We start from the raw sequence: 19,362 nt of genomic DNA on the forward strand, positions 1-19,362 counted from the left end.
TAATGTTATTTGAGGTATTTTAGTTTATTATTGCTCTCTTTTATTTATGTTACTGTTGCTTCCAATCTGAAGACATTTTTATTCCAGTAGATTTACTTTTTCTCTTTTGGTCTTGGTTAAGAAATCAGTAACTCAGGAGTTATCAAACCCAACGTGATCAATAATTGTTATCTTTGCTAATTGAATTGAACTTCAATAATCCCAATCTTTTTTCTAGGAATTAACTAGGATTTGAAGATCAAACTAATTAGTCACTTGACCTTCCCTTGCTCTAGTAAAGGTTAACTAAGTGGAATTAAGATTCAATTTTCATCATCATTGATAAGGATAACTAGGATAGGACTTCCAATTTCTCATACCTTGCCAAAAGTGTGTTTTACAATTATTTATTTATTTTACAGTCTTTTACTTATTTTAATTGCAATTTAAATTACTTGTTCCTCATCTTCAAAACCCCGATTTACAATATTCATAACCAATAATAAGAACATACTTCCCTGCAGTTCCTTGAGAAGACGACCCGAGGTTTAAATACTTTGGTTATCAATTTTAAAGGGGTTTGTTACTTGTGACAACCAAAACGTTTGTAAGAAAGGTTGATTGCTTGGCTTAGTAACTATATTTGCAACGAGAGTTTACTATAACCTCTAAACCATCAATCTTCAGTTCTTTCAAAATGGCGCCGTTGCCGGGGAACTGCAATCGTGTGCCTTATTATTGGTTATTGTAAATATTTTTCTTTTACTTGTTTATTTGTCTTTATTTTCCCCTTTTTATTTCCATTAGCTACTATGAATTCTCACCCCTCTCGCTTTGAGTTTGGTTCTAATATTGTTGAAAGGAGTGAAAGTTATAATAGGAACATGCATCAAGGTCAGAGCAATGAAAGATGGATAGAGCCAAGAGGATCTGATCAACCCTTTAGGCAACAACACCCTCCAAGATATCATGGACAAAGACCATTCTACAATGCATACCAAGCCGATAGACATGGTGGACAACCTTGTAGTTACCAACAAGCCCCACCCTGTGCTTATAGACCATCCTCTCAACGTAACTTCGAACCACCACACTCACAAGCTCCTTTTCACCATTCACCACCATATGATCCTCATTTACCCCAATTCCAATTCAATTACTCCCAAACACCACTACTTTCCCATGTACCACGTCCAAATTCATCACTCCGAGAATCAGAGGTTCGCCTGAAGGAAACAGTAGATCAACTTCAAACAACCCTTCATCAACTGGAGTAAGCTGTAAGTCAATTATCTTCTAGACATTCGAATATTCAAGGACCTCCCACAGCCCCATGTGGACAATCTAAAAAGAGCGTAGCATGAAGGAGATACTAGAAACTCCAGTGGACAGAACATGGCATGACTTCGTATTGGAACAAGTAGAGGAAGCTGTCATTGTAAACGAAGAAGAGTTGGTTAAAGACTTAGGAGACGCTGAACTTCCATGGGAATCCAGAGTTATGGAGAATTCTGTTAAAAACATTACAATTGATGCTAAGGAGGATAGTGCACAACTCCCAAAGCAAGTCTTTTATGAAAAACTAGACGGAATAATCCAAGAAGCAAGTTTCCTTGATGATGATAATCTCAAACTACAACAAATATGGGCTTTAGCGACGCCAAAATCTGCAACGACTTAAAACCGTTCTCTTAGATAGTTTTAGACAACGGTTTTTTACGGTGTTACTGTTGAAGTTCAGTTTTCATTATTTTATAGCAACAAAATAAAACCGTTGTCTTTGACTATTTTAAATAACGGTTTTATAACCGTTACTAGAATTTGATTTTAAGCAATGGTTTTTTAATGTTGTTTAAATAACTATACAAAAGATACACTTAAAAATTGTTGCCAAAGTTGCTACACTTTAAAACCGTTCCCTTAGATGATTTTAGACAACGGTTTTTATAATGTTGCTGTTGAAGTTTAATTTTTCATTAAGTTATAGCAATAAACTAAATTAAGGTTTTTACCAAACTTTACAATTATTGAATATTTTCTTATTTACAATTTAAATTTTAGAAATTTAAAAATAATAAGATTTTGATTATTTAAATTAGAATTTTTATTTAATTTATAATTATTGAATAATTTTCTATATTTAAATTATAAAGCTTAATAGTTGTAAAATAATAAAAATTTTATACGATTTGATTTAAATAATTGATATTTTTGTAATTTAATAATTTAAGTTTTATGAATAAAAAAATTAATTATCTTATCTTATAATTTTAAATTAAAATACTTAATTGAAAGATAATTAGTAAACAAATACAACAAAAAATATTTTTTAAAAACTAATTTTAAAAAATTAAATTAAATTTTAAATTAATACTCTATACCCTAATTTTATTAAAATTATCCTACTCTAATTAATCCAAAAATTTCCAAATCAATTATAACCTAACCCTAATTTTTATCTGACCCTAATTTTATTACGCACACAACCCACACCCCTCAGATGCCGCCACCCACACTTCCCTCAACCCCCTCTCTTCACATAAAACACAACACACACATAACACCAAACACATACACAGAGATGACGAAGAGAGGAAGACAGGGAGCAGCTGTCTCGTTGTCACCATTCAGCCCATCGCCGCCGCCGCGTTGCCATCGAGCCGCCGGTCATGAAGGGAAGAGAGACAGAGTCGCACAGAGTTAATGAGGGGAGAGACAGAGACCGAACGCGAGGTGGGAGGGAACCTTCGCTGTTGCCATTCGTGGAGTCCGCACCAGCACTGTCGTCGTCGTCGCAGAGGAGCATCCCTGTATTCGCGAGCTACCGCCATCGAAGCTTCTGCTTCTGCTGTCACGCCATCGTCCCTCTAGACGTCACTGCTTCTGAATCTTGCCCTGTCACTTGTTCTCTGCCTCCCATTGTGGCTCAACCTTTGTTTAGGTAACTCAAGTGTCTCTTGTTCTGTGAGTTTAATTGATTTGGTTTCTGTTTTGATTTGAATACTGATTTGGTATAATGCTGGCTGTTTTGGTCACTGCCTGTCACTGCTTTCTGTTCTGATAGCTGCTACTTTTTTTTTGCATTTAAGTTGTTGTTGATTTAGTAATTTATTGCTATTCTATTTTTGGTTTTGATTCTCTTATGTGCTGTTATTCAGTGTTTACTATTTATTGTTTGCATTCTGATTTTTGTTAAAATTTCTAATTTCTTCTTGATTTTTGGTTGGGCTACTTTCTGCAATTTTCCAATGTGAATGAATCTAAATGTCTATGGATGGCTCCTGAGTTTTTGCATGTTCCCTAGGTTTAGTCTGTGTTTCTGGGACGAAAACTGGGTCAAAAAGCGGCCCGATATCGCCCCCAGCGTATTTTGTTATTTTTGCAGATCGCGCAGGTCACGCGTACGCGTCGTCCACGCGTTTGTGTCATTCAGCGATTTTCCTTATCAGGCATTCACGTCGTCCACGCGTTCGCGTCACTCGTGCAGACTCCAATCCACGCGTTTTTGTCAGGCACGCGTTCGCGTCCCTGTGAATTCTCTATTTCGCGCATTCACGTGGGCCATGCGCTCGCATCATTACTCGTTGGTCATCTCCTTAGTTTCTTATGTTCCTTTTTTGCAAGCCTCATTTCCAATTTCCAAGTCATTCATGCCCTATGAAGCCTGAAACTCTTAACACACGGATCATGGCATCGAATGGGATAAAGGAGAATTAAAATACATAATTAAAGGTCTCTAGGAAGCAAATTTTCAACCATGGAGTGATTTTGGGAAGGAATTGTAAATACATGTTAATCATATGAATAAGTGGGTAAAGATTTTATAAAACCACACAATTAAACACAATATAAATCATAAAATAATGGTTTATCAATCTTCATCTCTAACCCTTATCTGATGATACCTGATGAGAGGAACTTTTGCGTGGTCTAGAAATTTGCGGATAAATCCTCGTTGCAAGTATAGTCTCTAAACCTTCAAAAGTCCTTTCAAACAAACGTTTTGGTTGTCACAAGTAACAAACCCCTTTAAAATTGATAACCAAGTATTTAAACCTCGGGTCGTCTTCTCAAGGAATTGCAAGGAGGTATGTTCTTATTATTGGTTATGAGTTTGTAAATTGGGGTTTTGGAAGTAGGGAGGGGATATGTTATATGACAAGTAAAATAAAATAATAATAATAAAATCTCTTGGCAAGGTATAAGAATTTAAATTCCTATCCTAGTTATCCTTATCAGGTGTGAAGAGAATTGGGTTTTAATCCCACTTGGTCAGCCTATATTAAACAAAGGAAGGTTAAGTGGACTGATTAGCTTGAGTCTCAAGTCCTAGTCAACTCCTGTGGAGAGACTAGTGTTAGAGCAATTCTAGCTCAAGCAGAATCTGCCAATTTCAATTACTTGCTGAGTTTGATAACTCAAGTACTACCAATCACTTGACCAAAGCCAAAAGGGAGAAAAATATCTAAATTAAATTAAAAGCATCAATATAAATAAAGCAAAGAAATCTTAAATCTGAAATACCTCAAATAACATTAATTAAGAAAATTATATGTAACATGGAAGAGTTCATAAATTAAATTGGGAAAATAAATAAAAATAAAGAACCTAGGATTGAGAGCCACTCCTAAAACTAAGAGAAATCCTAAATCCTAATCCTAAGAGAGAGGAGAGAACCTCTCTCTCTAAAAACTACATCTACTCCTAAAATTGTGAATATGAAAGCTTCCTTATGAATGGATACATTTTCCAACTTTATAGCCTCCAATCTGTGCTTTCTGGGCCGAAAACTGGGTCAGAAACAGCCCAGAAATTGCTGGTTGCGAAATCTGCCACGCTGGTTTTTCGTCACTACAATGCGGCCACATGGAGCACGCGTTCGCGTCGCCTAGCGTCAAACCAACTATGGCATATTATATATCAAATCGAAGCCCCGAACGTTAGCTTTTCAATGCAACTAGAACCGCGTCGTTTGGACCTTTGTAGCTAAAGTTATAGCCGTTTCAGTGCGAAGAGGTCAGGCTAGACAACTTAGCAGTTTCTCCAGCTTCTTGTATTCCTTCCACTTTTGCATGCTTCCTTTCTATCCTCTGAGCCATTCCTGCCCTGTAATCTCTGAAATCACTTAACACACATATCAAGGCATCTAATGGTAATAAGAGAGGATTAAACATAGGGAACTTAAGGCCAAAGAAGCATGTTTTCAATCAAAGCACATAATTAGGAAGGCAAATGTAAAACCATGCAAATAGTATGAATAAGTGGGTAATGAGTTGATAAAAACCACTTAAATGAGCACAAGATAAACCATGAAATAGAGGTTTATCAACCTCCCCACACTTAAACAATAGCATGTCCTCATACTAAGCTCAAGAGATATGAATCTTTAATTAACCTAAGCTCTCACCTAATATACATATACTCTATATACTTTTAAATTCATGCCTAGCTACCCATAATTCCCATACTCATGTACTAAATTTTCTTTAATTTTTATCACATGTGCATTGATCTTTTATTAAACTTAATATTGGGGTAATTTTGTCCCCTTATTTATTTATATTATATATATATATATTTTTTTCTCTTTTTTTTTTGAATCATAAAAGCAAACATAACTTATCAATGCACATGGATTCTCCATTATTTTTCTATTTTGGTTTTTCATGAGTAGGTTTCCAAATTTCCAATATTCAAATAAATTAGAAACATGATACATTCCCTTATTAACCCATGTTCTCACAGTTTCCCCACACTTAATTGTTACACAATCCCTATCTTAAGCTAATCAAAGATTCAATTGGGATATTTAATTATTTTTCTGCTTTAAGGCTAGTGATGTGGTAAAATACAGAACAAGTGGGGATTAAAAAGGCTCAAAGTGGCTGACAAGGGTGATTTAAAGGGTAGGCTTATTTGGGATAAGTGAGCTAAAATCAAATAATGGCCTCAATTATATGCAAGCATGTAAATACACTAAATAATGGACATATAGATTGGAACAAAATATAGATTACAATCATAGAGAAGGAAACACACAGGAATAAAATATTTATGGTTAAATAATGTAACCATATAAATAAGTTCAAATCTCACAGGTTGTGTGTTCTTTGGCTCAAAAACCATGTTCCAAATACAACTTCAAACAAGTTTTAACATAAAAATTTTCAAATTAAATTAGTGAAATACTATAAAAATTTCTTGAAAAAAAAAATATTACCTTAACCAAGTGGTAAAATATGCACAAAATCAAATAAATATGCAATCAAATATGCAAATGTAAATGAAATGATGAACAAACAAAGAAAATAAAAATATTGGTGTTGAGATAGAAGAGTAACTAACCCATGGAGATCGGTATCGACCTCCCCACACTTAAAGATTGCACCGTCCTCGGTGCATGCTGAGATGTGCAGGTGGATGGGTTGCTTCAACTGACGCTTTTCTCATCAAGGAATGTGCGTAGGAACTTGTTGTCTTTCCCAGGTAAAACGTCTTCTGGTTCTCTTCCTGGTGGCCATCCTGAAAGAAAAAGGGAAGAAAAGTAACCCAAAATAAAGATAAAAAATAATTAAAATATGGGTTGATTAATGCCAAATAATGAGGGTCTCAATTACATGGTAGCTACAACATGCAAGTGAGAAAATAGTAGAGGTACATGGCAAAGCAAGAGTGCAAAAATTTTGCAACAGTGAGGGAGAGTGTGGGTAAGGAGAGATAATAAAAATTCATGTCAATGTAAAAGTAATACAGGTATAAAAGATTGGCATTGATATAAATAATATTACCTATCCAGAATAAAACAAGTCATAAGCACCCAAAATAATTCAAGAGAAGATACAACAGTTAAATAAGAAAATTTTAACACCAAAGGAAAAATAAAGAATTTAGAAAAGAAAACAAAATAAGCACAAAATTAAGATGCAATGAATGAAATATCCAAATAAATTAAGTAAAATAAAATAAAAGATAAGAAGAATGAGAAGGGAAAGAAGGGAAGAAGAAGTAAGTAAGAAAGGAGGGAGGAAAAATTAGGATTGGGGGAGAAAAGATAAGATATTTGGCAAATTAGGATAAGGTGTGCGGCGCAAGCGACACGGACGCGTGGGGCACGCGGTCGTGCGACTTGCGTTGAAACTGATTGACGCGGTCGCGTCGGTCACGTGGTCGTGTGACCCGTTTTATGCTACTGGCGTGAGGGCAGCCTCGCTCTCGCACAACTCTCTGTTCAAAAATAATTAATTGCCAAATATTGGGTGACGCGATCGCATGGGACATGCGATCGCGCGAGTGGCCACTTAGTAGGATGTGACGCGGCCGCGTGGGGCACGCGGTCGCGTGAGATGGACTGCGAGTCCAACGCCAGTCCAGCACCACTCTAGCACAACTTTCGGCTGTGCACCATTATTACGTCGAAATCCTGGTCACGGGCCGCGTGGGGCACGCGGTCGCGTGGGAGGCAATTATTCCCATATGACGCGGTCGCGTTAGCTTACGCGGTCGCGTGGGGTGATTTGTGCCATTGGCACGCCTCCAGCCACGCTCTCGTGTGACTTTCTGTTCGTTTTCTTTTCTTCCCATTGCACTGGTGACGCGGACGCGTCAGCGACGCTGCCGCGTCGCGTGCGTGCTTTTTTTTTTTTTAATCTGAAAAGATGCAGAATGCAGTGTTAATATGAATGTGATGCAAAACTCTAGGTTCAATATAATAAAATAAAATAAAACTCGAAAACAAATAAAACTAAATAAAAATGAAAAAAGGAACGATCATACCATGGTGGGTTGTCTCCCACCTAGCACTTTTAGTTAAGGTCCTTAAGTTGGACAATTGGTGAGCTCCATGTTATGGTGGCTTGTGCTTGAACTCATCCAGGAATCTCCACCAATGTTTGTGATTCCAATGGCCTCCGGGGTCCCAAACTAGGCGCAGAAAGCCTTCAAGTAAGTTAAAGCAAGGGACAAGGCCCTGGTATGCGAAATTGTTACTCTGAGGTTGTAAAATTTGTTGTTCGTTTTCTCCCTGGCAATGGCGCCAATAACTGGTGCACAATACCATGGTCCAAACATAACTTCACAACTTCGCACAACTAACCAGCAAGTGCACTGGGTCGTCCAAGTAATAAAACCTTACGTGAGTAAGGGTCGATCCCACGGAGATTGTTGGTATGAAGCAAGCTATGGTCACCTTGTAAATCTCAGTCAGGCGGATATCAAATGGTTATAGTATTTTCGAATAATAATAATAAATAAACAGAAAATAAAGATAGAAGTACTTATGTAATTCATTGGTGAGAATTTCAAATAAGCGTATAGAGATGCTTTCGTTCCTCTGAATCTCTGCTTTCCCACTATCTTCATCCAATCAGTCTTACTCCTCTCCAAGGCAAGCTTTCTGTAAGGGCATCACCGTTGTCAATGGCTACATCCCATCCTCTCTGTGAAAATGGTCCAAATGCTCTGTCACGGCATGGCTAATCATCTGGAGGTTCTCGATCATACTGGAATAGGATTTACTATGCTTTTGCGTCTGTCACTACGCCCTGCACTCACGAGTTTGAAGTTCGTCACAGCCATCCCTTCCAAGATCCTACTCGGAATACCACAGATAAGGTTTAGACTTTTTGGATCTCAAGAATGGCCATCCATGGGTTCTAACTTATACCACGAAGATACTAATAACTCAGACTCGGTCCCCTGTATTAGATATCTAAGAGATATTCATTCAAGCTTGTTTGCATGTAGAACGAAAGTGTTTGTCAGGCACGCGTTCATGAGTGAGAATGATGATGAGCGTCACATAATCATCACATTCATCATGTTTTTGGGAACGAATGGATATCTTAGGGGCGGAATAAGTTGAATTGAATAGAGAAATGGTAGTACTTTGCATTAAATCATGAGGAACAGCAGAGCTCCACACCTTAATCTATCGAGTGCAGAAACTCTACCGTTTGAAAATACATAAGTGATAATGGTCCAGGCAAGGCCGAATGGCCAGCCCCCAAGAAAGTCTAAGATAGCATAAAACTGATCAAAGATCTCTAATACAATAGTGAAAAGTCCTATTTATACTAAACTAATTACTAGGGTTTACAGAAGTAAGTAATTGATGCATAAATCCACTTCCGGGGCCCACTTGGTGTGTGCTTGGTCTGAGCTTAAAGTTTACACGTGGAGAGGTCATTCTTGGAGTTGAACGCCAAGTTGTAACGTGTTTTTGGCGTTCAACTCTGGTTCGTGACGTGTTTCTGGCGTTTAACTCCAGACTGCAGCGTAGAACTAGCGTTCAACGCCCTTTTACATCGTCTAAACTCTGAGAAAGTATGGACTATTATATATTTCTGGAAAGCCCTGGATGTCTACTTTCCAACGCAATTAGAAGTGTGCCATTGTGAGTTCTGTAGCTCCAGAAAATCTACTTTGAGTGCAGGGAGGTCAGAATCCAACAGCATCAGCAGTCCTTCTTCAACCTTTGAATCTGATTTTTGCTCAAGTCCCTCAATTTCAGCCAAAAAATACCTGAAATCACAGAAAAACACACAAACTCATAGTAAAGTCCAGAAATGTTAATTTAACATAAGAACTAATAAAAACATCCCTAAAAGTAACTAGATCCTACAAAAAACATACTAAAAACAATGCCAAAAAGCGTATAAATTATCCGCTCATCACAACACCAAACTTAAATTGTTGCTTGTCCCCAAGCAACTGAAAGTCAAATAGGATATAAAGAAGAGAATATACTATAAATTCCAAACTATCAATGAAACATAGCTTCAATCAGATGAGCAGGACTTGTAGCTTTTTGCCTCTTGAATAGTTTTGGCATCTCACTTTATCCATTGAAGTTCAGAATGATTGGCATCTATAGGAACTCAGAGTTTAGATAGTGTTATTGATTCTCCTAGTTCAGTATGTTGATTCTTGAACACAGCTACTTTATGAGTCTTGGCCGTGGCCCTAAGCACTTTGTTTTCTAGTATTACCACCGGATACATAAATGCCACAGACACATAATTGGGTGAACCTTTTCAGATTGTGACTCAGCTTTGCTAAAGTCCCCAATTAGAGGTGTCCAGGGTTCTTAAGCACACTCTTTTTTTGCTTTGGACCTTGACTTTAACCGCTCAGTCTCAAGTTTTCACTTGACACCTTCACGCCACAAGCACATGGTTAGGGATAGCTTGGTTTAGCCGCTTAGGCCAGGATTTTATTCCTTTAGGCCCTCCTATCCACTGATGCTCAAAGCCTTGGGATCCATCTTATTACCCTTGCCTTTTGGTTTTAAGGGCTATTGGCTTTTTGCTCTTGCCTTTTGGTTTTAAGAGCTTTTGGCTTTTTCTGCTTGCTTTTTCTCTTTTTTTTTTTTTCTATTTTTTTCCTATTTTTTTTTTCTGCAAGCTTTTGTATTCACTGCTTTTTCTTGCTTCAAGAATCATTTTTATGATTTTTCAGATTATCAAATAACATGTCTCCTTGTCATCATTCTTTCAAGAGCCAACATATTTAACATTCTTAAACAACAACTTCAAAAGACATATACACTGTTCAAGCATTCATTCAGAAAACAAAAAGTATTGTCACTACATCAATATAATTAAACTAAGTTCAAGGATGAATTCGAAACTCATGTACTTCTTGTTCTTTTGAATTAAAAATATTTTTCATTTAAGAGAGGTGATGGATTCATATTCACTACTTTAAGGCATAGACACTTAGACACTAATGATCATGTAATAAAGACACAAACATAGATAAACATTTAACATAAGAAAACGAAAAACAGAAAATTTAAGAACAAGGAATGAGTCCACCTTAGTGATGGTGGCGTTTCCTTCTTGAGGAACTAATGATGTCTTTGAGCTCTTCTATGTCTCATCCTTGTCTTTGTTGCTCCTCCCTCATTGCTCTTTGATCTTCTCTAATTTCATGAAGGATGATGGAGTGCTCTTGATGTTCAACCCTTAATTGTCCCATGTTGGAACTTAGTTCTCCTAGGGAGGTGTTGATTTGCTCCCAAAAATTATGTGGAGGAAAGTGCATCCCTTGAGGTATCTCAGGAATTTCTTGATGATGAGCTTCCTCACGTGTTTCTTGAGCTCCATGAGTGGGCTCTCTTGTTTGCTCCATCCTTTTCTTAGTGATGAGCTTCTCTTCCTCAATGGGAATGTCTCCTTCTATGAAAGCTCCAGCTGAGTAACATAGATGGCAAATAAGATGAGGGAAAGCTAGCCTTGCCAAGGGGAGGGCTTTTCGGCTATTTTGTAGAGTTCAAGGGAGATGACTTCATGAACTTCTACTTCCTCTCTAATCATGATGCTATGAATCATGATGGCTCGATCCACAGTAACTTCAGATCGGTTGCTAGTGGGAATGATGGAGCGTTGGATGAACTCGAACCATCCTCTAGCCACAGGCTTGAGGTCCAGTCTTCTAAGTTGAACTGGTTTGCCTTTTGAGTCAATCTTCCATTGAACTCCTTCCACACATATGTCCATGATGACTTGGTCCAACCTTTGATCAAAGTTGACCCTTCTAGTATAGAGGCGTGCATCTCCTTGCATTATAGGCAAGTCAAACGCCAACCTCACATTTTCCGGAGTAAAATCTAAGTATTTCCCCCGAACCATGGTGAGATAATTCTTTGGGTTCGGGTTCTTACTTTGATCATGGTTCCTAGTGATCCATGCATTAGCATAGAACTCTTGAACCATTAGAATTCCGACTTGTTGGATGGGTTTTGTTAGAACTTCCCAACCTCTTTTTTGGATTTCAGGTCGGATTTCCGGATACTCATTTCTCTTGAGTTTGAAAGGGACCTCGAGTATCACCTTCTTCTTGGCCACAACATCATAGAAGTGGTCTTGATGGGCTTTGGAGATGAATCTTTCCATCTCCCATGACTCGGAGGTGGAAGCTCTTGTCTTCCCTTTCCCTTTTCTAGAGGATTCTCCGGTCTTAGGTGCCATGGTAATGGAAAAACAAAAAAGCTTTATGCTTTTACCACACCAAACTTAGAATATTGCTCGCCCTCGAGCAAGAAAAGAAAGAATAGATGAAGAAGAAGAAAAAATGGAGGAGAGGGAGAGAGAGATGTGTTTCGGCCAAGAAGAGGAGGAGGGGGTTGTGTTGTGTGAAATTGAAGAAGAATGGAGGGGTTTATATAGTGAAGGGAGAGGGGTTAGGTTCGGCCATTTAGGGAGGGTTTGGGTGGGAAAGTGATTTTGAATTTTGGAGGTAGGTGGGGTTTATGAGGTAGGTTTATGGGGAAGAGTGGATGGATGTGAGTGGTGAAGGGGTAGTAGGGAAGAGAGCTTGATGTGATTGGTGAAGGGTTGTGGGGAAAGGTGTTTATTGGGAAGAGAGGATGAAAATTGAGAAGAGGGAAGAGAATGAGTGGTGGTAGGTGGGGATCTTGTGGGGTCCACAGATGCTGAGTTGATCCTGTGGGGTCCACAGATCCTGAGGTGTCAAGGATTTGCATCCCTGCACCAATTAGGCATGTAAAATACCTTTACATGCAATTCTGGCGTTTAAACGCCGAATTGATGCTTGTTCTGGGCGTTCAGCGCCCAGATGCAGCATGTTTCTGGCGTTGAACGCCAGTTCTATGCTTGTTTCTGGCGTTCAGCGCCAGCTTTCCTCAGTGTGCATTCTTGGTGTCTGAACGCCAGGATGCTGCTTGTTTTGGGCGTTCAACGCCAGATCCATGCTCTGTTCTGGCGTTGAACGCCAGCTAGATGCTCCTTACTGGCGTTTAAACGCTAGTAAGTCCTTCCTCCAGGGTGTGATTTTTTCTGCTATTTTTGATTCTGTTTTTAATTTTTCTATTTATTTTGTGACTCCACATGATCATGAACCTAATAAAACATGAAAGAACAATAAAATAAAAATAAAATTAGATAAATAAAAAATTGGGTTGCCTCCCAACAAGCGCTTCTTTAATGTCAATATCTTGACAGTGGGCTCTCATGGAGCCACACAGGTGATCAGGTCAATTTATAGACTCCCAACACCAAACTTAGAGTTTGGATATGGGAGTACAACAACAAACTTAGAGTTTGGCTGAGGCCTCCCAACACCAAACTTAGAGTTTGACTGTGGGGGCTTTAGTTGACTCTGTACTGAGAGAAGCTTACTGTGCCTCTTTTCCATGTTTACAAAAGGATGTCCTTGAGTTTTAAACAAAAGGGAGTCCTCATTCAATTGAAGGACTAGTTCACCTCTGTCAATATCAATCACAGCTCTTGCTGTGGCTAGGAAGGGTCTTCCAAGGATGATGGATTCATCCTCATCCTTCCCAGTATCTAGGATTATAAAATCAGCAGGGATGTAAAGGCCTTCAACCTTTATTAATATGTCCTCTACTTGTCCATAAGCCTATTTTCTGGAATTGTCTGCCATCTCTAATGAGATTTTAGCAGCTTGTACCTCAAAGATTCCCAGTTTCTCCATTACAGAGAGTGGCATGAGGTTTATTCCTGATCCAAGGTCACATAGAGCCTTCTCCAAGATCATGGTGCCTATGGTACAAGGTATTAGGAACTTTCCAGGATCCTGTTTCTTCTGAGGCAATCTCAGTTGATCCAATGCATTTAGTTCATTGGTGAACAGGGGAGGTTCTTCTCCCCAAGTCTTATTACCAAATAAATTGGCATTCAGCTTCATGATTGCACCAAGGAACTTGGCAGCTTACTCTTCAGTAACATCCTCATTCTCTTCTGAAGAGGAATACCCATCAGAGCTCATGAAGGGCGTAAGGAAGTTTAATGGGATCTCTATGGTCTCTAGATGAGCCTCAGAGTTCTTTGGTTCCTCAGAGGGAAACTCCTTGTTGATCACTGGACGTCCCAGGAGGTCTTCCTCCTTGGGATTCACGTCCTCCTCCTCTCTTGTGGGTTCGGCCATGATAGTCAATTCAATGGCCTTGCACTCTCCTTTTGGATTTTCTTCTGTATTACTTGGGAGAGCACTAGGAGGAGTTTCAGTGATCTTCTTACTCAGCTGGCCTACTTGTGCCTCCAAATTTCTAATTGAGGACCTTGTTTCATTCATGAAACTTACAGTGGCCTTGGACAGATCAGAGACTAAGTTTGCTAAATTAGAGGTATTTTGTTCAGAGTTCTCTGTCTGTTGCTGAGAAGATGATGGAAAAGGTTTACTATTGTTAAACCTATTTCTTCCACCATTATTAAAGCCTTGTTGAGGCTTTTGTTGATCCTTCCATGAGAGATTTAGGTGATTTCTCCATGAGGGATTATAGGTGTTTCCTTATAGTTCACCCATGTAATTCACCTCTGCTATTGCAGGGTTCTCAGGATCATAAGCCTCTTCTTCAGCAGATGCCTCTTGAGTACTGTTGGTTGCAGCTTGCATTCCATTCAGACTCTGAGAAATCATATTGACTTGCTGAGTCAATATTTTATTCTGAGCCAATATGGCATTCAGAGTATCAATTTCAAGAACTCCCTTCTTCTGAGGCGTCCCATTACTCACAGGATTTCTCTTAGAAGTGTACATGAACTGGTTATTAGCAACCATGTCAATGAGTTTTTGAGCTTCTGCAGGCGTTTTCTTTAGGTGAATGGATCCACCTGCAGAAGTATCCAATGACATCTTAGCTAATTCAGATAGACCATCATAGAATATATCCAGGATGGTCCATTCTGAAAGCATATCAGAAGGACACTTTTTGGTCAGTTCCTTGTATCTCTCCCAAGCTTCATAGAGGGATTCACCTTCTTTCTATCTGAAGGTTTGAACATCCACTCTAAGCTTACTCAGCTTTTGAGGAGGAAAGAACTTGGCTAAGAAAGCCTTGACCAGCTTATCCCAAGAGTTCAGGCTATCCTTAGGTTGAGAGTCCAACCATATTCTAGCTCTGTCTCTTACAGCAAATGGGAAAAGCATGAGCCTGTAGACTTCAGGGTCTACTCCATTAGTCTTAACAGTTTCACATATCTGCAAGAATTCAGTTACGAACTGAAAGGGATCTTCAGATGGAGGTCCATGAAACTTGCAGTTTTGTTGCATCAGAGAAACTAATTGAGGTTTAAGCTCAAAATTGTTTGCTCCAATGGTATGGATGGAGATGCTTCTTCCATGTAATTGGAATTAGGTGCAGTAAAGTCACCAAGCATCCTCCTTGCATTATTATTATTTTCAGCTGCCATCTCCTCTTCCTGTTCGAAAATTCCTGTAAGGTTGTCTCTGGATTGTTGTATTTTAGCTTCTCTTAGTTTCCTTTTCAGAGTCCTTTCAGGTTCAGGATCTGCTTCAACAAGAATGTTCTCTTCCTTGCTCCTGCTCATATGATAAAGAAGGGAATAACAAAGAAAATATAGAATCCTCTATGTCACAGTATAGAGACTCCTTTGTGTGAGTAGAAGAAGAAAAGAATGTAATGTAAAGAAAGAGAAGGGAGGAGAATCCAAACACAAGGGTGAGGGGAGCAGAGATATGAGATGAGGAGAAGTGTTAGTAAATAAATAAATAAATAGAAGGAGATGAGAGGTGAGATGATTTTTGAAAATTAAAAATTAAAATTTAAAGTTAAATTTCGAAAATAGTTTTTGAAAAAGGTTAGTAATTTTTGAAAATTAGGAATGAAATAAAATTAAAATAAAAAATTAAATTAATTAGTTAATTAAAAAGAAATTTTGAAAAAGAGGGAAGTATTTTCGAAAATTAGAGAAGGATAGTTAGTTAGGTAGTTTTGAAAGAGATAAGAAACAAACAAAAAGTTAATTAGTTAGTTGAAACAAATTTTAAAAATCAAATTTTTTAAAAGATAAGAAGATAAGAAGTTAGAAAAGATATTTTAAAATCAAATTTTTTTTTGAAAAAGATATGATTTAAGGAAGATATGATAGAAAGATATGATTAAAATTAGTTTTGAAAAAGATTTGAATTTTTTAAAATCACAAGTAATGACTTGATTCACAAGAAATCACAAGATATGATTCTAGAACTTAAAGTTTGAATCTTTCTTAACAAGTAAGTAACAAACTTGAAATTTTTTAACCAAAACATTAATTGTTGATAATATTTTCAAAAATTTGATATAAAATTAAGAAAAAAATTTTTGAAAAATATTTTTAAAATTTTCGAAAATAAATAAGAAAAATAAAAAAGATTTGATTTTTGAAAAAGATTTTGAAAAAAGATAAGATTTTTAAATTGAAAATTTGATTTGACTCATAAAAACAACTACATTTTAAAAATTTTTGAAAAAGTCAATCCAAATTTTCGAAATTTATCAGTGAAAAAGGGAAAGATATTTTTTGAATTTTTGAATTTTTAATGATGAAAGAGAAAAACATGAAAATGATGCAATGCATGAAAATTTTGGGTCTAAACATGTGATGCATGCAAGAACATTATGAATGTCAAGATGAACACCAAGAACACTATGAATGTCAAGATGAACACCAAGAACACTATGAATGTCAAGATGAACATCAAGAACTTATTTTTGAAAAATTTTCAAGAAAAGAAAACATGCAAGACACCAAACTTAGAAATTTTTCATGTATAGACACTATGAATGCAAGAATGCATATGAAAAACAAGAAAAGACACAAAACAAGAAAATATGTAGATCAAACAAGAAGACTGGCCAAGAACAACTTGAAGATCATGAAGAACACTATGAATGCATGAATTTTGGAAAAAAAAAATGCATAAAGAATTTTAGAAAAAATTCAATTGATACCAAACTTAAAAATTGACTCAAGACTCAAACAAGAAACACAAAATATTTTTGATTTTATGATTTTATGAATTTTTTTTTTGGATTTTTCGAAAATTAATGTGAAAAAGAAAAATAACGATTCCAAAATTTTTAATATGAATTCCAGGAATCTTGTGCTCTTTAGTCTAGAGCTCCAATCTGAGGGTTAGACATGACTTAATAGCCAGCCAAGCTTTAGTATGCTATTACATGCATTGAAGTGATTAGTTGAATCCTCAGTCCAAAGGAATTTGGACATGGCTTTACAGCCAGCCAGGATTCTACATGCTTCATGAAACTCTAGAATTCATTCTTAAAAATTCTGAAGAAAAAAAGTATATAATTTTTTTTTTGAAAATATTTTTTTGGGAAAAACGAAAAAGAAGAAAATATTTTTGAAAAATTTTTTGAAAACTTTTTGAAAATAAAATTATAAGAAAATTACCCAATCTGAGCAATTAGATGAACCGTCAATTGTCCAAACTCGAACAATCCCCGGCAACGGCGCCAAAAACTTGTTATGCGAAATTGTTACTCTGAGGTTGTAAAATTTGTTGTTCGTTCTCTCCCTGGCAATGGCGCCAATAACTGGTGCACAATACCATGGTCCAAACATAACTTTACAACTTCGCACAACTAACCAGCAAGTGCACTGGGTCGTCCAAGTAATAAAACCTTACGTGAGTAAGGGTCGATCCCACGGAGATTGTTGGTATGAAGCAAGCTATGGTCACCTTGTAAATCTCAGTCAGGCGGATATCAAATGGTTATAGTATTTTCGAATAATAATAATAAATAAACAGAAAATAAAGATAGAAATACTTATGTAATTCATTGGTGAGAATTTCAAATAAGCGTATAGAGATGCTTTCGTTCCTCTGAATCTCTGCTTTCCCACTGTCTTCATCCAATCAGTCTTACTCCTCTCCATGGCAAGCTTTCTGTAAGGGCATCACCGTTGTCAATGGCTACATCCCATCCTCTCTGTGAAAATGGTCCAAATGCTCTGTCACGGCATGGCTAATCATCCGGAGGTTCTCATTCATACTGGAATAGGATTTACTATCCTTTTGCGTCTGTCACTACGCCCAGCACTCACGAGTTTGAAGTTCGTCACAGCCATCCCTTTCCAGATCCTACTCGGAATACCACTGACAAGGTTTAGACTTTCTGGATCTCAGGAATGGCCATCCATGGGTTCTAACTTATACCACGAAGATACTAATAACTCGGACTCGGTCCCCTGTATTAGATATCTAAGAGATATTCATTCAAGCTTGTTTGCATGTAGAACGAAAGTGTTTGTCAGGCACGCGTTCATCATGTTCTTGGGAACGAATGGATATCTTAGGGGCGGAATAAGTTGAATTGAATAGAAAAACAGTAGTACTTTGTATTAAATCATGAGGAACAGTAGAGCTCCACACCTTAATCTATGGAGTGCAGAAACTCTACCGTTTGAAAATACATAAGTGATAATGGTCCAGGCATGGCCGAATGGCCAGCCCCCATGAAAGTCTAAGATAGCATAAAACTGATCAAAGATCTCTAATACAATAGTGAAAAGTCCTATTTATACTAAACTAGTTACCAGGGTTTACAGAAGTAAGTAATTGATGCATAAATCTACTTCCGGGGCCCACTTGGTGTGTGCTTGGGCTGAGCTTGAATTTTACACGTGGAGAGGTCATTCTTGGAGTTGAACGCGAAGTTGTAATGTGTTTTTGGCGTTCAACTCTGGTTCGTGACGTGTTTCTGGCGTTTAACTCCAAACTGCAGCGTAGAACTGGCGTTCAACGCCCTTTTGCGTCATCTAAACTCAGGCAAAGTATGGACTATTATATATTTCTCGAAAGCCCTGTATGTCTACTTTCCAACGCAATTGAAAGCACGCCATTTTAAATGCTGTAGCTCCAGAAAACCCACTTTGAGTGCAGGGAGGTCAGAATCCAACAGCATCAGCAGTCCTTCTTCAACCTCTGAATCTGATTTTTGCTCAAGTCCCTCAATTTCAGCCAGAAAATACCTGAAATCACAGAAAAACACACAAACTCATACTAAAGTCCAGAAATGTGAATTTAACATAAAAACTAATAAAAGCATCCCTAAAAGTAAGTAGATCCTACTAAAAACATACTAAAAACAATGCCAAAAAGCGTATAAATTATCCGCTCATCAGGCCCCAAGAGTGTTGATTGTTGGAATGAATTATGGGGTCCCAAACCTTGCTTTTGCACCCGTCTTCAAGTTGATTATCATGATTCCATCCGGGTGGTTCAGCTTTAGAATTCTCACTGAAGCGTCCAAACAACTTCCTAGACCCATTCAATTGAGCTTTACACCAACCTTTGTATTTAAACTTAAAGCTTCCAACCATGATGAACCTAGCAGGACAATTCTTACCACTGACCATCTTCCTCTTACTCTTTATGCCACAAAGAGCTCTAAGTTGACCATCCGTCTCCAGTAGACCATATTCAAGTGGAATTAGAAAGCTAGGGGATATGAGTTTTACCCACTTGAATGTTGTGAAGGATGATGGCAACTTAGGGGGAGGGGTCCCCAATAGCTTTGGCAAGGTGATTTCAAGCTCCATTCCCTTGTGCTCTTTGACAACTTTCACCTCTTTGCAAACTTCTTTAATTTCAACC

The 19,362-nt window shown here is 37.6% G+C and overlaps 1 non-coding gene across 1 annotated transcript; it reads left to right on the plus strand.

Annotated features, from left to right (window-relative positions):
- Window positions 1-14,649: 14,649 nt before the first annotated feature.
- On the plus strand, window positions 14,650-14,757 carry LOC112725395 (small nucleolar RNA R71). Its single transcript, XR_003164506.1, has one exon. It is a non-coding gene; the product is annotated as a small nucleolar RNA R71 (small nucleolar RNA).
- The last annotated feature ends 4,605 nt before the right edge of the window (window positions 14,758-19,362 follow it).

Source organism: Arachis hypogaea, chromosome 11 (assembly GCF_003086295.3).
Source record: "Arachis hypogaea cultivar Tifrunner chromosome 11, arahy.Tifrunner.gnm2.J5K5, whole genome shotgun sequence".
In the NCBI taxonomy this organism is placed as follows: domain Eukaryota; kingdom Viridiplantae; phylum Streptophyta; class Magnoliopsida; order Fabales; family Fabaceae; genus Arachis; species Arachis hypogaea.